The sequence below is a fragment of the Plutella xylostella genome, chromosome 8, assembly GCF_932276165.1.
Source record: "Plutella xylostella chromosome 8, ilPluXylo3.1, whole genome shotgun sequence".
NCBI classification, from domain to species: domain Eukaryota; kingdom Metazoa; phylum Arthropoda; class Insecta; order Lepidoptera; family Plutellidae; genus Plutella; species Plutella xylostella.
The window spans coordinates 9,527,960-9,548,484 of NC_063988.1; the positions used below are offsets into that span (position 1 = coordinate 9,527,960).

Consider the following 20,525-nt stretch of genomic DNA (forward strand, 5'->3'; position numbering starts at 1 on the left):
CTTATGCAGTGACACTTCATCTAGTTCATAGAATTGTTCATGAAATAGTCAATAGAAAAAAATCACCTACATTTTGGATAAACTATCCATGCTATGGAGGGTCTTTACTAAGGCTTTTGGTTTGGCCACATTTACATACAGTATATACCAACAAAATATTATGTATTTCCAACCAGAATGAACATATATCTTGATGTGAACCGAAAACCGACCTTAAATTTGCACCTAAGGATAAGATATTATAATTCCATATCGATACGGTTAGTTAAGATCAGGTCCTAGCACGGTACAGTTGTCGATAAATCCGCCTCAACACTTGCTTTCCTAATTCCCTCTTTATAGTGATGGTAATACGAGCTGTACCTTTTCTCAGGTGTTCAGATTTACATTGGAGGAACAGTACCTGCCTGCATCTATCCTGTCCCGTACATTGAATACTGATGAACTTCGATCGAACTAGGAGCAGGTAAGCATGAATTATCTAAAGGAGATATTAAGGCTGCCACATAGGCTTACTAGAGCGCCACTAATAGATCAAAAAAAACTTTTATATAGTATCGTTTAACTTTTGTAAGTTTCGATAGAAACGGCCTATGGAGGAGCGAAGGTGTTGCCACTCCTCCATTGAAAAGGGAGGATCCTCCGACCAAGCTGGGCGGTTTAGCTTGGTGGGCAACTGCCCGACAGTTACATGTCGGGATTCTGTATATATACTGAGTAGCTGTAATTCTTAGATACCGCGATGTAGGATTTGGTATTTTGCTTTCACTCTTCCATGCCATCTGTTGGTCGTCCTTGATATCTCCTTGCTGGATCTATATCTTGACTTCTATGCTTGCACGTATTCATTATAGATGTCGCCACATCACTCCCCCCCGAGACCGTAGGTCGATATTCTTCAGTGCATCTGTATTAGTCTTGTTCACCAGACTAGATTGCCGCTAGTCCACCTTTTCAGGACTGTGTGCGGACTTCATTCGCCGTAACCCCACTTCGTCTTCAACCGGGAGAGTTGACGCTCGATCGTACCGGCTTGAAGAGTAGTGCATGGTTAGGCGCGTGGCGATGTCCCCAATCCAGCTTCAACCGGGAGAGTTGACGCTCGATCGTACCGGCTTGAAGTGGACTGCAAGGATCGCTCTGCTACGACTGTTCCGGTGCGTTGCCCCAATGCTTCTTCGACCAGGAGAGGTGGACCCTGGACCGACGCAGCTACGGCTGGCCGAAGTGCACTGCAAGGTCGCTGCAGTCTGTCTGCTCGAGGGTGTGACCAGGCTCGCGCATTTCCGCTGCAAGCTGGTGGTCACGGTGCCCATGGAATCTGCAAGCTGGTTGACTCGGGTGGCTGCTGAAGGATGCTGTGGGGGTGATGGTACTGCTGGACTTCATCTTGTAGCTGCTGGAAGGTCTGCTGATCGTCTGTGAGGTCATCGACATGGTGGAAGATGTTCTGCTGCTGCTGTTCTGCATGGTCATCATCAGGTCGTGTTCAGGTTGTAGGGGTCACCAATATGGAGGAGCGAAGGTGTTGTTGCCACTCCTCCATTGAAAAGGGAGGATCCTCCGACCAAGCTGGGCGGTTTAGCTTGGTGGGCAACTGCCCGACAGTTACATGTCGGGATTCTGTATATATACTGAGTAGCTGTAATTCTTAGATACCGCGATGTAGGATTTGGTATTTTGCTTTCACTCTTCCATGCCATCTGTTGGTCGTCCTTGATATCTCCTTGCTGGATCTATATCTTGACTTCTATGCTTGCACGTATTCATTATAGATGTCGCCACAGGCCCATGACATGACACCTAAATAAAGCTGATTGCGGCCGTCATACGGGTTCGTTATCGACGTCGATAAACTCGTTTAATGCGCGTTCCACCAATCACTGCGCCGTAGTTATGGTGAATCTCGATATAGTGACGTTTATCTTCGTCGATAACAAACCCATGTAGCGGTAGCTGACTGGGAGAAATAAACCTCACTTACACGACTGTGAGCCTTCTATACATTTGCGTAACAACGTAAAACTTTAATCATTTCATTATTACCGGGCAAAATAACGGGTCCGGAAAATGAGCTAGGAACTGCTACTTTCACCACACACACAAACACAGATACACACACACACACATACACTCTTGTTGTTACACAAAGCCGTGGTAAGCCATCCCATTTTCTGGTTAAAATGAGAAGTTTAGCAGCGTTGCAGCCGTATTACTGACATTGTTCATTAGTTGGCCCAAATCTAACTAACTGGCTACTAGATATGACTGAAATTTCTGGGTGAGAAATTAGGTTGCTACATAATATTAAATATGCTTAGATTTACCTATATGTATATCCAAATAAATTGAACAGTATAATTTTTAACGAAACTTTTTTTTAAACTTGTAGGTATATATACAGCATAATATTTAGGCTAGATTCGCCTAATTAACATAACCTGCAAAAACATATAGGTCCCGTGGAATACTATATATACCCTAAAAAATGTACCTATGGTTAGTGTTAATATTTTTCATAGTTGAGTATGTTAAAGATAGAAATAAATTTAATATGACCGCTGCATCAGTAATTTCTTGCAATTTTCATTGGCCAGTCCGTTTTATGTGACTATACTATGGGTATTTTAAATAAAATGTATTATTATTATTTCATAGATTAGAGAAGGATATTTTGTAATTGGATCCTCGCTACGAATATAATCCAGTTAGTTTGTTAGCAGTTGCGAAGTGAAACGAAACGAAGTTACGTGCTAAAGGACCATGCAGACTTGTCAGATGAATGACTTACTGCCTGTTTCAATAACTCAATTGGGGATGCATGAAAGGAGTATCCTTAGAGTGACGTATCAACTTAACCTGGGCAATCAGTGGTAGCTATTCTGCCTTTTTACCGCTATTAAACTACACATTTTGGAAGCAAAATATGACATTTACGGGAACATTCATAGAGTCGAATTGAATTTAAAAAAAATTGGTTTTGAGAGCTCTAAAATTACAATTTGTGCCTTCAGAATAGAATAGTTATCAGTGAATGATATGAGAAGTAGCGGTATTATTATTATTAGTATTTATTTAATTACAAAAGTTTACAATATGTTTTTAGACTAAACCTAGTGATTCTAAAACTTGTTACAGTTTGTAAGGTAATCTGACTCGACTTAGAACGCAACAAATCCTAGCCCTATCTACGGATATTTTAATGAATTCATTATTTATCATCTATCTGACAACGGATTAACGCATCACAATCTTAATAAATTTCAGCTTCTGTCAGATGTCTGACTTTCGCAAAGAATAAAATTATGATGTTTAAATGAAGAATAATTCATATATTTTAATTAATCATTATACTACTTACAGCGCACATAGGGGTAAAGGGATTAGTGCCAATTCCTCCATAGTCAGCTATCTAAACGACCAGGGGTGGTTTATCAATTATACGTCATATCCATATAAAATTATTGAAAGATTTGGCAAAAGTGAACCACTAATACCTGTTTATGCTCTAACCGACTATGGAGAAATTGGCACTTAGCCGCGGTCAGGATAACGTCACTTGCTGACTGCCCAGGGTTTGCCAGACACATAGAGGTATAAATTTACAGCTGATATGTCACTAAAGGATGCTCCTTTAGTGCACCCGGTCAATTTAATTTCTTGACATCATGAGTACATCTCTCAGCACAAGCTTGCTTGTGTTGGGGTCCACCAACCCGCACTAGGCCAGCGTGGTGGACTAGACCTAAAATCCTTCCTTCATTGGAAGGAGACCCAGCAGGGGGGACATGATGGGTTGTCATGATGGTGATGAGTTATTCGCCTAATGAGCAAGGGCCTCTAGCACACAGACCGTCTGATATCACTTTTGCGCGCGGCTCAGTCGCACCAACTTGGCGGCGCTAATTTTATTATTCCGCGCAAGTTTCGCCGCACTGCTCACACACATTAGTGTCATAATAGCATGCACGAGTTGCCTGTAACTTTACACAATCTTAGCTTGTTAGCTTACCTAGTAAGCATTTAGGCGGTAACTCTGCCTTTGTGTACCTATTTGGTTGTTTTACTGAAGGTACCGTAGCTCAGGCGGTTAAGAGCTTGCGTTCAGAGTCACGGGTTCAAATCATGCCCAGGGCAAGAGGACCATTAGGAAAGTTGGAAGTAGTTTATTAAATACTTAAAACAATGTCGTAAAGTGTCCCTAATTTGTCTAACCAGTATTGTGTTGTATGTTATTCAAGCCATTCAATTTAATAAAAATTGATGCATCTGCTTTTTTTCCTGCAAGCTATTTTGCTGCATACTGTTACTGCTTTAAGTGAAGTTTAATAAAAAATAGCCCTGTGGATCATTCAACTCTATCTCAGCTGGTGATATTCCTATACCAGACCCCCTGTCTTAGCTGCATGAAACCGCTGCGCTAACCACGACTCTACCTTGTTGTATTAAGCGTAACGATTGTATAACCCACTCCCGTTCGTTAGTTCGTTCGATGTCTGTAGTGACCCCCCTGCGGTGTATAAATAGAGCGGTGGCTGTACAGGTGAATGCGGAAGCTGGTGATTGCCAGCGGGTTCTTAGTTTCTTAATCATCAATAGAACAATTGTAGAAATACGATATAAAAAAAAACACGCACTCACGCCTTGTACTAATGTACTCCCTTGCGGGGTAGGCAGAGGTGCATTGCTGCACCCACTTTTCGCCAGAGTGTTATGTTAGTCCCAATGTAATAGGGGGCGGGCCTATTGCCATTTTACGGGCACATCCAAGACCTGAGAACAAATATCTGTGTTTAAACAAATATCTGCCCCAGCCGGGAATCGGACCCGGGACCATCGGCTCAGTAGTCAGGGCACTAACCACTACGCCCTTCGGTCGTCGATACGATATTTTTAGCCAAATTTTACTTCTGCTTCCATCTTTCTTTAATCCTTGCACCTCTTAGGGAAATCAAACATAACGGTCCATGTTTTCAAAAAAAATTGTCTATGCAGGGATAATTTAGCATTACAATTTAAAAATGTATGAAAGCGGTTCAGTAGTTTTTGAGTTGGTTCGATTCAAATATAAACACTTAAATACACACCAATATTTCCTAACAATATTACCTATGTGTATGAAGTGTAGTGAGATAGTGCATACTCGTATAACCTATCACCAATATGAAAGCCGCGACATTAATGATTATGACAAATGAAATCTATTTATATATCATAAATCATTATAATAACATTATATGTTTCATATTTTGCCTCATCAATTCCGACTAACAGATCATGTGTCAACTGAACACTTATTACGCAGTAATGAATGAAGATTTCACAACTGTTTTGTCACCAAAGTGGTATTAATCATCGACTTTTACAAGCGTGACTATTGTGTAGGTGTTTATGTCTTTACGGCACAGCGATTTGGCACTGGCCTGGCCGTCCTATTGAGTGGGTCGCAGCTGTTTTAGACGTGAAACAGATGAAAAAATATACGTCAATTCAGCATAGTAAAAGAAGAAGATTGTAAAACAGGCTTGGAATGAGTTTTGCTTCAGTTTGAAATGTGTTTCAATGGAATATCCATACAGTGTTGAAGTGCTACGTAGAATGAAGACAAGTATAGCTACCACAGTATCTACACACGGTTAATAATATAACTGCTGACCAATTTATTCCAAAGAAGATTGACGGAATAAGTATCAATGTTACTTAAGTACCTATTAATGAAATTCAGCTAGTCCTTTTACCTATATTTAAATTACATATAAAAATAAAACATTTACTCTTTCAGTCTCTTATAATATCACGATAAAGGAATTCACGTAAACACGTTACAGAAAATAAAACGGGCGTTCTATTTTAAACTGAGGACGTCGTCTAGTAAAAAAATAAAAATAAAATGGAGATCCTCTGTCAAAGGGAGGATTGGCGTCTGTGAGCGCCGAGACCAAAACAACATTAGATCTCAGACGGAGACAAGATAACTCATTTTACAAAATAACTAAATCATACTATTCAGGTACAGAAGCTAGTGATGGGAGACCAAGAGCAAGCGTAGCGCGGGACGCCCTCCCGCTGGAATATTTGATTTTATTTATAAAGCCACACAACTTTTGAACGGCTAAGCCGGTTGTGATAAATATGGCTAAGAACACTCAGGATATCACCTACCTATGATCCAAAAAACTATCAGCTATCTGGGAGTTACGCTACCACAGACAGATACACACACACACAGAGATACATAGACACGATAAACTTATAACACCCTCTTTTTTAATCGGGGGTTAAAATCGTTAACCTTCAAAACATAAACGTCCAACACTATCGAGAAACCAAAGCAGAAATGCAATGCAGACAATCACTCACAAGAATCAGACAAAGAGCTATCCGTCAGAATTAACAGTTTCCCATTACGCAGTCTCGGGTTCGAAGAAAGAAAACCGACACAATGGATCATTGGAAACTTTGGATAGTATTTTGTTTCGAACGTCTTACGTTGCATCGGATCTTAATCATCGGACGACCGAATGGCGTAGTGGTTAGTGACCCTGACCACTGAGCCGAAGGTCCCGGGTTCGATTCCCGGCTGGGGCAGATATTTGTTTAAACACAAATATTTGTTCTCGGGTCTTGGGTGTTGATATTTATATTTAGTATCTATCTATCTATGTATTTGTGTAGATATATCAGCTGTCCGACACCCATAACACAGGTTCTACCTAGCTTGGGGTCGGATGGCCGTGTGTGAGATGTCCCCACATATTATTATATTATTATCGGAAGGTTGAAATCCTTTGAAACTACAACAGAATAATTTCTATAGATATTGAAAATAAGTAAAATATATTACTATTTAATGTTTTATTTCAGTAGGTACCTACAGTGAACAATTGAATTGTACAATTGAACAGTGTGTTGCAAAATATGTGAGTCAAACTTATGACATTTACCAAAAAAAGCTTTGTTGATTGATTTGTAAGAAACGATTAACGCAAACTTTGTTTATTATTTTACGAGTTTTCTAAAGTGGTAGAATTAAATAAGTTCAGAATGACCCCCTGTATCACCATTTTTCAGCTTACCGTACACCTTTACCATGTTTTTTTCTTTCTCTCTAAAATCATGTAAAGTTCTTTTTTTTTTTTTGGCACTTCCATACAATTTGCTCCCGGTACCTACTGCAGGTTGACTGGTAGAAAATGCTTCTAGCATTAAGTCCACCTCATTGTACATATTTACTTCTGTATATTGTGCAATAAAAGTATAAATAAATAAAAAAAAAATAATGTATACCTAAACGCTGACAGGCCAAATTATTCGAATCTTAACCTAAAATATGCATTGAGTAATGCATGAGACAAATTTCATTTCTTTCAATTGTCCAGTCTTACTTGCAGTGCTGACGAGAGGAAAAAGGTACACTTCACACCAGATTCAATGTAACCATTGCAGTTTAAATTTCATGCTTCGGTAAGATAAATCATTTATTATGTGGCTAGCACCAAATGTACAATTTTCCTCACTCGTATCACATGTATGTATTTTTTTTTTACGTACGGTTACGTACCTTTATTATGTTTAAAACGCCGAGCTTGGCGTGTGTCCCACTGTACCGACTGGTTTTTGTCTGTTGCAGCTGTCGTAGGTTACATGAATGTGAAATAGATCGCGTCTTGTCTGCCAGTGCAGGGGATTTGTCGGGTTTTCGATGTGTAAAGTCGAGCGGTGCATTTTGATTACCGCTAGATTTCAGTTGGCAGCCAGCGACTGGTTCATTGAATTTAGATTTTTGTAGACTTGTCCTGTTAGTTCAAATATACCTAGGTAGTTGAAAAATATACAATCACGAGCAATGAAAAAGTTCCAGTTACACCAAATTACTCCTACACGAAAATGATTAGGTTATGAACGCGACTCCGTATTGAAGTAAAATTTTAAAATCGTGTCCGTATATTACCAACTAACTATTTTGATCAAATTCTAAATTAATTGTAAAAATAAATGGGTCATTTGGTGTCGAAATTTTGACAGTGGAACTTTTTCATTGGTCGTGAGTGTGTGATACAATGTCTTCCAAAATTTAAATATGTATACCTACATAGTAACCGTATATATTATAATTATAATTATGTGCTATTTTTAAGGTAACTTACCGTTTGTAACAAAACTGGTCCAGTCTCTCCTTTTCCACACAACACTCTCTATTGTACTCACTGATGGCGGCGCACCTGTAACAGAAGGCAATAAGATTCATTTTCATTTGTGTACTGATACTTTAAGCCTCGAATTCACTAGGGCACAAGTTCTGAGACTGTTACAGAATATCTACGGTGCGTGTTCTCAGAACATTTTGGTAACATGTCGTGATACATTTTGCTTGTCCACACCAGCAGTCTCCGCCGAGATGTCGCCCGAGGAAGTCGTGGCAGATGGAAAAAACGTCAAGCAGAAGAAGAGAATCGTCAAGCAGCAGAAGAAGAGAGAGAGAAATAATGCATGAAAGGCTTTTCTCTGTTCATCTTGGGCAATTATTCCTATTACTACGCTATTTACTATTTAACTACATATTTCATATTTTATTTTATAACATTCATCTAGGACTCGATGCTAATTTGTAATATTAGTATTAGTGTGTAGGTACCTACTTTATTCATGAGCCAGATTCCAATAATTATGAATCGTACTTATTCCCTCTCTATTTCTTGGAAAATTTCCGCTCGTGATACCATCAGCACACTTATTATTAGGCTCTCTAGTCCTTTTCAATATTATTTTTATCAGATTATCCTTATTACTATTTAGTAATTTTACCTAGGTTAAATTTTGACATCCATATTACACTTTAGGGCTGATTTTTCAATAGTCAGATAAGTGTTTTCTGAGAATTAAAATTGTTGAATGTTTGTATTAGACAATGACAGCAACAATTTTATTCTTTAGATAACACTTATCTGACTATTGAAAAATCAGCCCTTAATCAATAATAGTTACTTCTGAATATAAATCATTGGTTCAGGCATTTTCCGTTAGCCAAGCGAAAATCCTTCGAGCAAAGAATTTTTAAACAGACTGTGACGTCATTTAAATTGAATCAGTCTGCTCGTGACCACGAGAGCGGTGAAGAGCCCTCAACCGCCGCTGTCGGGTATTAAAATTTAATGCATCACCCTGTATATTATAGTTTAAATTGCATTACATACCCACTGGTTGGTGTAACTTTTTTAACGCGGCGTTTATTTTAACAAAGTCAAGGGTAGTAGCTATGTGGGTATACTGAAAGCAGCCAGGTAAATCAAATATTAAGGAACAGTGATTTAGATTATTATATTTTAAAGAAACACTAATTATTTAAAATTTTACATAGGTAATTTAATTTATTATCTCGGCTCATAATGAAAAAAACTAGAAATCCGAAAGGGGTAAAAAGAATTTGAAACACATTAAATAATTTCACTGTAATTATTATGCTGTAAAACTTTTATTTTGGTTAATGAAGCCAGTGTCTGATTGAATAACCGTCCAATGTGTTAAATATGCGTGTGAGTGTCAAAGTTTTATTGGATTTGACAGGTGTTTTAGCAACAGAGACACATGGATTAAGGCTAAGCTCCTGATCTCTTTTGTAAAATTTAATGGCTTAAATTTAATTTAGAAAGAATTGTCTTTTGCTATTCATTGTAGTTTTCAATTAAAGTATTTTAGAATCGAGGTTATCTCTAAAGTTTCGAACAAGACCAGACTAATGTGTTTCAGTTCAGTTTTTTCAGTTAATTACTAACGGCACTCCTGAAATACCGCTATTGGTGGAATCGATGACAAAATCATTAACTATCGGTAACTATCACCCAAAGATTGCCTGGAAGAGATCGCTTTTAGCGATAAGGCCGCCTATTGATTTAACTCCACTGTATAAATTGTTATTTCTGTTATGTTTAGTCAATAAAGTAGTATTCTATTCTATTCTATTCTAATGATTAGTTATCCAATACATTTCCTGGTAAATATGCTGAATTATTACTTGTTTAAAAGCCTCAGTTTCAATATACTATGTTAGATCATAAACAAGGCATTAGTTGTTGACTTTTGACTAGTTTTGACACATCTGTCAAGAATTTAATAATGGAGAGGACGTGTAATTGCACTTTATAACATTATAATACAACGGATGTGAGCGGGTTTCCAGTATATTTTATAATTACTTGAACATTAAAGACAAAATATAATTAATTATTAATTAATTATAAATATAATTCATTATATTTTGGGTAAAGTTATGTAAATGAGCTAGCCATAACCTCAATGACCGTTAAATAACCCTCTTAGGAAGTCAAAGTAATAAATGTATCTTATTTAAGAAACTGAAAGTTTTTTATAAATGCCTCGGCGTGTATTCACTACTAATTTAATCGCATACCAATCGATTGAAAATAGTAGATAGAAATATGTTTGCAAATATTCCTCTTGAATTATTTATACAACACTTTATCCACTCACTGAAAAACATCACAAATAAAACCGTGACACATTTGGCTTTCAATTTCAAATTCGCGATAAAAATTCGATTCACATTTTTTTCGAAAAAAGAATCCTATAACCGGCCAACCTTTTACATTTTTCCGGGGCGTATTCGAAATTTAAAATTCAAAAACTTTTCAACTTACTGGTAGTGCGCGCGCCTAATGGAACGATACTGCATGTCTCTTGTAGGTGGCCAGTGTTATTTTGCTCGCTGAAATCTAAAAAAAGAGCGACACTCATTCGTTGAGATCGCGAGAGTACAATTCTGGACGCTTTCTCTAAACCTGCAACTATATTTAACCCACTCCTATGGTGGCGCTAATGTCTACGTGTGAAATTCAACAAGTTTTCAGTCATCATAATTTTCATACTTTTGCGTTAGTTTACTCTGTGCTTCGTTTTCTATTTGTTATGCTTTACTAATGGCTACGTAGACGCGAGTGGCGTGTGTGATCTTCAGTGCCAGTAGGTCATAGATGATGTATTTTTGGCTGCAAATATTTACCTGTGCATAGCAAAGCGCTAAATATAAGTTTTAGAGATGATTATGTAAATATCACCTGCTCAACATCGTCGACACTTATTACTAAACAGAATGTCTTGTTCTTGTTAATACCTGGTACAGCTCAGCTACCTATAAAATCCAAACTAAATCTGAACACACCGTTTGAGATTTTCGCAACGTCTGCAAAGAGGAAATTAAAAAAGAAGAACGTCAGATAAGCATAACTCAAACCCGCAACAATACAAAATGATAGACAGACATTAATTCTAGGAATTTATTTGGAATTTAAGATTTCTTGCACAATTTTTTTAACTGTGTGAAAAACCAATAAATACCTAATAGATAAATTTTGAACTTTGCACTGTATTTCAAATTACTATGCTTCATTGTTCTACAAGAAATAATTGACACTTTTTATGACATTATGACATGACTGATGCAATCATTTTAAAGTACTTACTGTGTAGACGAACTGAGACGAACCGACACTAGTGTCACAATTTGAGTAGACTGTGAGTGTCGCCACATAACACCTTTAAACCAATAACTAGGTTAGTATATTAATAACATATACCTAATGTATATTTACATTTTATTATTAAATTCACATTAAAAACATAATTTAATATAAATTTTCCGTTACGGATCCCCGAAAGACCTTATCTGATCCGTCCCAAACATTATATAACATTCATAACGCTAAAGAGTTCGTCTCTCACAATACTGCGAGTAAATGGAAGGAAGGAGCATTGGGAAGGATAAGCACACACAATATTTCTAAACAAGTCTCGCTTCGAAACACTCTTTGACAAAGGTTAAGCTGATACCGCGGCGGTAATCGGCATAAGCCCTTTTCATACTTTTTCTTTTATGTTGTAAAGTGAGTTCGATTGTGAGGAATCGAACTCGATTGTGTGCGAGCAGTGAGCGAGTGACCGGTAGACCGATACCCCGACCGGTGAGATTTCAAGTGTGATTATATAGGTAGGTATTCACGGGCAATGAAAAAGTTCCACTTACAAAATTTAGACACCAAACAAAAGGTGTCTAAATTTTAAAATATTTAAGTACGTTTTTAGTTGTTAATATTCTGATGCACTGTTAAATTTTTGGGAGAGGATTAGGAACTCTAACAACCGGATCCTAGAAACGATTAGTCCCAACCTTGATAACGGATTTGTTAGACACTGGTTGGCCGTGCATCGCGCTGAGAATGGCAAATTCTAACTAATCTTTGCTTCATAGATTAGATTAGTTATAGGCAACATATTATATACAATTTAATTTAATTTTACTATTGTATTTGTATTTTAATGGGTCTTACCTGTAAATAAAGAACTTTATTATTATTATTAAATGTACTTCAATATTGCAGACAGCGTCACTAAGCTAGTCTTCGTCCGTTTAGGAGTGTTTTGGTACTATTGGAACTTTTTCATTACTTGTGAGTGTGTTGTGTTATCCACAAAAGATCTGAGTGAGGTGTATCACGAAAATATTCGCTAACGAACGAATGATGTTTGTTTCAAGTTCAAATTTAAATGATACTAATGACGCCCGAATGGCGTAGTGGTTAGTGACCCTTACTACTTAGCCGAAGGTCCCGGGTTCGATTCCCGGCTGGGACAGATATTTGATTAAACACAGATATTTGTTCTCGGGTCTTGGATGTGCCCGTAAAATAGCAATAGGCCCGTCCCCTATTACATTGGGACTAACATAACACTGGCTAAATGCGGGTGCAGCAATGCACCTCTACCTACCCCGCAAGGGGTACATTAGTACAAGGTGTGAGTGTTTTTTTTTTAATGACTTCGTGGGTTCGTTCGTGAAAATGTGTTTCTGTTCATTTACCTTTACCTTTAGGGGAAATTTACTATGTAATCGTTTTCGTATGTGTCGCACTTTCCTATAAACTGAAAATAGGTCAAGCATGTATAAAGCTGGCACCAAAAGGGTCACGAGTCTATGGCCGCCGAATTTTGATATTTGGCTTAAAAAAACACACTTTATTATTTTACTGAAAAAGAGTGTCAAGTATCAATAAAAGGGTAAAAGAGTTTGAGTGTAGAGAGAAAATATTTGATGTGCTTTTAATGCATAAGTAGGTATCTAGCATTCTTTTTCTGTGGGATTAGCTTCATCTTTAAACGTTTTTCGTAGAAATTGCGAAATATAATAGGTACATAGTAGCCCTTTTGCGTTAGGCTGATGTAAGTTATATCACTTTTGTCTACGGAAATAAAAAATAAAATTACCAATTAAATATCTTAAGTACGTATGACCATACCATACCATACTTTGTACCATATTTTGTATTCCAGTTCAGATTTTTTTAAGTAAATAATATGAATCTATATGGAAACTGTAGGATCAATTTTGATTTTAAACTGCTGCCATTACACGCTAATCTCCTGAACTATACCATTAAGGGTGGATTCGTCCAAACATCACGTTACACGAGAATAACTATACCGGAATTAAAATTATACGCGAGTAAATATCTAGGATAAGTACATTTGCATTCTACCAAGTTATACCATGATTAAATTGAATGAACGAGGAACGAAACTGTAATGCAACTAAAATAAAAATAGCTGCGTTTCAAAGCATGCAATAGAAATGACATGCCAACTTAGTTTGAATGGATTATAAAAGTATGAAATTGTTTATGTTTTAATATTTTATTCGCTGTTGTTATTCTAAGACTTTGCCTTTTAACGTACTTTTGTTTATGTTTTGACAGATGTGTTTATTATGTCATTATGACGGTTTTCTAATCAGCTGATGTGCTGCCGCCATTACAAAATTACTCTCGGATAAGCTCGTTACACGGTCAATTTTGGCGGTATAACATTTTATTCTTGGGATAAGCTAGTTATCTTGGTTTCAGGTTTGGTAGAATGCAAAATCTGCTTACTCGCGAGTAACTGGTACTTTACTCGTGAGTAAACAGTTACTCGACGTTGGCCGAATCCGCCCTAAGGGTGGATTCGTCCAAACATCACGTTACACGAGAATAACTATACCGGGATTAAAATTATACGCGAGTAAATAGCTAGGATAAGTACATTTGCATTCTACCAAGTTATACCATGATTAAATTGAATGAACGAGGAACGAAACTGTTATGCAACTAAAATAAAAATAGCTGCGTTTCAAAGCATGCAATAGAAATGACATGCCAACTTAGTTTGAATGGATTATAAAAGTATGAAATTGTTTATGTTTTAATATTTTATTCGCTGTTGTTATTCTGAGACTTTGCCTTTTAACGTACTTTTGTTTATGTTTTGACAGATGTGTTTATATGTCATTATGACGGTTTTCTAATCAGCTGATGTGCTGCCGCCATTACAAAATTACTCTCGGATAAGCTCGTTACACGGTCAATTTTGGCGGTATAACATTTTATTCTTGGGATAAGCTAGTTATCTTGGTTTCAGGTTTGGTAGAATGCAAAATCCTGCTTACTCGCGAGTAACTGGTACTTTACTCGAGAGTAAAATTTACTCGACGTTGGCCGAATCCGCCCTAAAGCACATTAGATGAGTACATATTTGAAAGTTCAATATTATTCTAACTTTTGGTCGAGAGGTGAACTCTAATGCACAGGGGGGGGGGGGGGGGGGTAAAGGGTTGAAGCAGCACTTTAGTTCAATGGTCATTCGCTTACTGCGTTCTGTTGACATACTGAATTTATTGCAAAGTTATTTTTCGATGAAAAAGGGTGGTTAATTCGGAGTATCTATCTATTTGTGTGTTGCTATGCCTCCATAAATGCCCAGTTAAGTACTTTAATCAACGATCGTGCAACTGGGCGTAAGTTTAATAAGGTGGAACTATTAACATAATATGTTTACTCTTTCAAAAGCTTGAATTTAACGCATCCAAGTTCCATGCAGCTCTAAATTTCTAATCTGCAAATCCGCATTCAAATAATCTATGTCTGTGTTACAGTTAATATTTATTAATTTTATTTATTTTGAATCATTTTTTCTAGGTATAATAATTTTAGATACAGAAGACGTGACCCTTCCCACGATCGCACCCTGTATCATCTGTCAAGACGCCTCAAAGGAGATGTGGGTATAAAACATTTTCATAACGGCCCAAGGACACCTATTCATCAAAATAACAAAGTAGGTGCAAATTTTGCGCTCACATCGAAGTATTCAGAGTATTTCCATTATAATTTTAACGGAGTTTTTCGGCGTGTAATTTGTGAATTTTGTATACTCGCAGGGCTATGAACCCCGGAAATGAACGGTTTTTTATGACTTTGATGTATGTGCTACGTACATATTATGTAGGTGTATTGGTATGACAAACAGCCAAATATATTCATATCATAACGGATATACCGCGTCAGTACCCCGATTACATCATTAAAATTTTAATTTACGGGAGAAATGTCAAACGGATATAATGATTTGGTTTGGTATTGATTTGATACGTAGGTACGATACCGATAAGTGGACGCTTATTTTAAGGGATACATAGTATAAAACCCCTTTTTCATAATAAATTCAAAATTGACAGATCATCGTACCTATAATCATCCAATATGTACTAACCGAATTCAAATAATAACCCGTTCACGCACCAATATCGCTATAAAACGGCCCTTAAAAGTCATCCCACCTTTCCCTTACAAAGTGGTTCGATCTAAATTCTGACCACCGCTTTGGGCCCATCTTTATCGATAGTCAATTTGTAGTCTAAGCCGGTGCGAGAGTGGTCTGTAAATACATTAGCTGCGCAAAGTGTTGTCACGACTTCCACGTCGAATGGGACCGAACCCTCGGGGAATATGCCAAGAGTTCCTATTGGAAAACTGTGAAAGTACCGAGAAAACGTGCAGAATTGCATTAAAGTGCTATTACAGACGCAGTTTGGAGATATTTAAGTTATTGTAATGACTGTTTTGTGCACCTGGTCCCAAGGTTCCATTTTATTTTATACACTGACGAGCGATAAAAAGGTTCCACTTACAAAATGCCGTAATGACCCCAATTTAAAAAAGTATAAGTAACTAGCTGTCCCCGCGAGCTTCACTTCGCCTTAAAAAGTTTTCCCGTGGGAATTCCGGGATAAAAAGTAGCCTATGTTCTTTCCCAGGGTCTAGACCGTATGTATACCAAATTTCGTTCAAATCCGTTCAGTGGTTTTGGCGTGAAAGAGTAACAGACAGACAGACAGACAGACAGACAGACACAGTTACTTTCGCATTTATAATATTAGTTAGGATTAGGATTTAGAATTGGTAATATTCTGATGCGCTGTTAAAACGTAAGTACTTCAATATTGCAGACGGCGTTATTAAGCTAGTCTTTTCCATTTAGGAGTAATTTGGTGCTATTGTAACTTTTTTTTTTCATGGGAGAGTGTATATTATCTGACAATGGGTATATGCCAGGAGGTCTATTACAGGTTTGATAGTTTGTCGGAAACTATAAAAGTTTACGTTTTCTCGCATACTAAGTGGCGCCTCTAATGGAAACTATCATTAAACTTTTGACGGATGATGTATTAATACAGATGACAGGAGAAAACGTTAACTTTTTTCGTTTTCATAAATAGCAAAACCCTTACTAGAGGGGCAGGACTTATGACCTTCTTATGACATATGAGTCAGATGACATCTCATCTAGAGGTGCCCCAAATAAGGGCTCGCGTTAGAGACGGTACATTAGGCCGCGATTAACTCTCTGCTGTGACGTTTATAATGTCGTTTTCTTTTTGACTGGAGCTTCGATGATGAATGTTCTCGAAGATTTGCGTAAGCGAAAATGTTACGGCTGCTAACCACTTTACCAGTGAATTATTGTAATATAAGTAGGAATACATATAGAGCGGTGGTGGCGTAATGGATAAGGGCTCGTCCTCACAATCGAGAGGCCGTGGGTTCAAATCCTGGCCTATACCAATTAATGCTTTCAATTGTGTTTTCAATTAAGGACTTAAACGTACAATAATACCACGTGCTCTTCTTCTTCTTCTTCTAAGCCGTTTTCAAACTCAAAGGTGAAGGCCTCCTTCAGTCTATGCCACTCATCTAGATCTTGGGCTCCACGTGCTCTTACGTGATGGAAAACATCGTGAGGAAACCTGCACATCTAGATTCTCCATGTGTATCCTAAGTGCATTGTACTTATCTCAAAACGGCGATATGGTTAGCAACCTATCACGTGAGCACAAATGTGCTGCGAAAAGTGGGTGGCTCCCTTGTGTGCCATCTCTGACTACCCCTTAGGGGATTACAGTCGTGAGTGCATATATGTATTTAATTGTCATTGTAATATAAGTAGGCATAAACGTAATTCATGATAGTATTTATTCTTATAAGGAGAAGAGGAGAGTTATAATTTCCTAGAAGCGCTACATTATGTGAACCGTGTAATATGGCCACACCTACTAAACAATTTATACTGATTACCTTCGAGCCCAGCCGCTCCCAATTCGGCTGTATAGGGAGCCACGTCTGCTCTTAGAAAGATCATGCCATGACACGGCAAGGTATTGCCACTATACAGCCTTTTTAACACCCGACAAAAATAAGGGTGTTAAAGTGTATTTGTGTCTGTGTTAGCATAGCTCCCAAACGACTATACCAAATTTCCAATTTGTTTTTTAGGCCGATTGGTAATGTTACCCCGTGTGTTCTCTTCTATATTTTATCCAAATCGGCTTAGGCGTTCAAGAGTTAGTCTATTTATGGGCTTCTAGAGAGTTTGTGATTATTATTGTCCCAATTGTCAATTCCTTAACAATTAAAAGAATTGTGCGATTATAAACTCAATATTTTACATGAAATTGCTATAATACTTATTACATGTAATTTTGTTATTTCAATTTAGCAGACGCGAGGACCAGGGGCGGAAACAACGCAAGAATTCAGTAGGTCGTGTAAGTAAATTAATTTAATACTTTTCCCCGCAAAGGTGACACGAATGGGAGAAATAGCCGGAAAAAATGTGTGCGAAATGGAATATTTTCCAGGAAATTCGAGTCCAAGATTTCCCACAGAATCGTATCTTGAGATTACGAATGGTTAAACTCGTGTTTTTTTTAAAATAAGAACATAATAAGGAAAATGTTTGCTTTCGGATTGTACAGAATTGCTTTTGTTTTAGCTTGTATTATTTGTTTTGTATCAATATCCGGAATCCATCTTGAGTCAAGCGAGTGTCTTTCCGCTTACAGTCGGCCTAGCATTTCCTCTCTCGTACAGTGGCGCCATCTTACCGGTGTTGTTGCCGGAACTGTCATGACGCACTTGGCCTGCTTGATTCTGATTTTTCGTCATTATAGCGTCGTGTTTCGCGCCGTGAACATCGGTCTAGCTTAAATAATCACGTCGCTCCAAATAATTATTTTAAAAAATAAAATTGAATTTAAATAATCCTCTCTCTGTAAGCAATGGAGAACGAAAATAGTGCAGTTGAAAGTGAAAAAAGTGCAGTTGAAAGTGTTAAATCGTCCCGGAAAAGGAGTGCTTCACCAAGCTCTAGTGAGGACACTAGCGCTTCTACATCCGAGAGTGACTCCAGCCGAAGAAAATCAAGAAAAGTAAGGAAGCGGGACGCAGTGAGTAATAATGTACATGTTGAATTTTTATCGCAACAAGTGGCCTTCCTGACAAATTTGATTTCTCAAAATTATGCGGCTAATCCGGTTTCCGGAGCATGTACAAATGTCACAAATACCGGAAACGCAGCCGAAAAAACGGTACAAATTTCAAACGAAAAAACGGTACAAAACTCAAACGATTTAGAATTGCGTGGCCCAACGGAAAGTAGCGATAAAATTGAAATATCGGAATTTTCGACAACAGTGAAGGACCCTATTTATCCTAAAGCTTCTGACCCTCACCTAAGCAGACTATCACAGTTGCAAAGATTTAAAAATGATGATTGGTACGCAATAAGATTCTCCGAGACACAAAAGAAATATGTAGCCTCACCGGGTTTTGTCGAGCTTAGCGTAAATGATGAGCTTAAACGATTAGAAGCTGCGGCAATACGTGACGACCCTCGTTCTCATCTCTTGGAAAGAACATTTGCCAGTTTAACAAACGCAATTTTAACGCAAAAAGATGAGTTACAAAGGTCGTTACAAATGTTAGTGGATTGGTCAAATGCCGCTGAAACAAATTTAACATCTACAACTTTGTTTGCGAAGATAAAAGAATTGTTTGCTAAAGATTCTGCGTACAGTAAAGTTTCTGATGATTTATCCCAAGTAGTTTGTGGCCGACGCGCAGATTTAATAAATACACGACGGGAAGCTATTCTACGACAAATCCCGGATGATTATCATCGTGATGTACTTCAAAAAATCCCACCGACACCTCAACATCTATTTGATTGCGATTTAATACAAAGTTATTTGCAAAAAATTGGGGGGGTGGATAAATTAATGACGCATTCACGTCCATCAGTGCATCAAAATAACTTCAAGGATAACCTGTACCAAAGATCCAAACCTTCTACTAGTAGACAAAACGACGAATCATTTTTTCGAAATACCCCCGCAAAGAAAACAAAAACGTCTAATAATCGATCCGGTCAGTCCTATCGCGGAAAAAATGGAAACAAGAATAATCAAAAGGGGAAGAAGCCTCGATCTCGTACTCCCCCGAGAGGCAAGCGTTCACAATGACTCTCAACACTTTCGAGGCGGCTGTCTGCAGCAATTTCAATCTGCATGGATAAGGTTAGGTGCACCGGACAGAATCTGCAGGTTACTAAGTGGTGCCCCAATTCCTTTTATAATAAAGCCACCTCTAATATATCCAAACTCTGCGGTAATAAAAAACTATCAGACCAAACCATCCAAGCAAATGAGCCTACAAATACAAGGTATGTTGGATGCCCAAGTGCTGGAGGAGGCAGAGCCGTCGCCGAGTTACCTGTCGACCTTCTTCTTGGTCCCGAAGCCGGACGGCACTTTTCGGCCAATATTCAACCTAAAACAACTGAACAGGTTCGTACAAACCAAGCCATTTCATTTAATCAGCCACTTCAGACTGCCAAGCTTCCTACAAGACGGCGATTGGATGACCAAGCTAGATTTGAGCCAGGCCTATTTTCACCTGTCGATCTGCCAACGACATCGCAGGTTTTTAAGGCTCATCTACAACCAAAAACTACTGCAGATGACTTGCCTACCCTTCGGCCTTGCCTCAGCGCCCAGAACGTTCGCCTGTCTCACCAACTGGATAGCGGAGTATTTAAGGGCCCGGGGCATCCGATGTGTGGTCTTCCTGGACGATTTTATGGTAGCAAATCAATCAGAACAGGAGCTACGAGACAACATATCGTTCACGGTGAGTTTGATGCAATACCTAGGCTGGAGCATCAATTTCGACAAGTCTGTGCTGGTTCCGACACAGTGCCTCGAATTTCTGGGCATTACTTGGGATACAAAACGCAACGCAAAGTCCCTGTCGGAACCAAAGTGCTTAACGCTACGCAAAGTACTACAGATGCAGATGTCGAAAGGC

The 20,525-nt window shown here is 38.1% G+C and overlaps 1 protein-coding gene across 3 annotated transcripts in view; it reads right to left on the reverse strand.

The window, feature by feature from the left end:
• Nucleotides 1-10,722, reverse strand: part of LOC105392570 (RING finger protein nhl-1) — a 71,791-nt gene extending 61,069 nt beyond the window's left edge. For 2 of the 3 annotated variants that reach the window (XM_048622410.1, XM_048622409.1), the window contains exons 1-2: nt 10,656-10,721; nt 8,148-8,222 (exon numbers count right to left, since the gene is read on the reverse strand). The gene's annotated coding sequence lies outside the window, so the exon portion shown is untranslated. Of the gene's footprint in view, nt 1-8,147; nt 8,223-10,655 lie in introns of all 3 variants that reach the window. The other variant, XM_048622408.1, reaches the window with a different exon arrangement.
• Nucleotides 10,723-20,525: the final 9,803 nt, after the last annotated feature.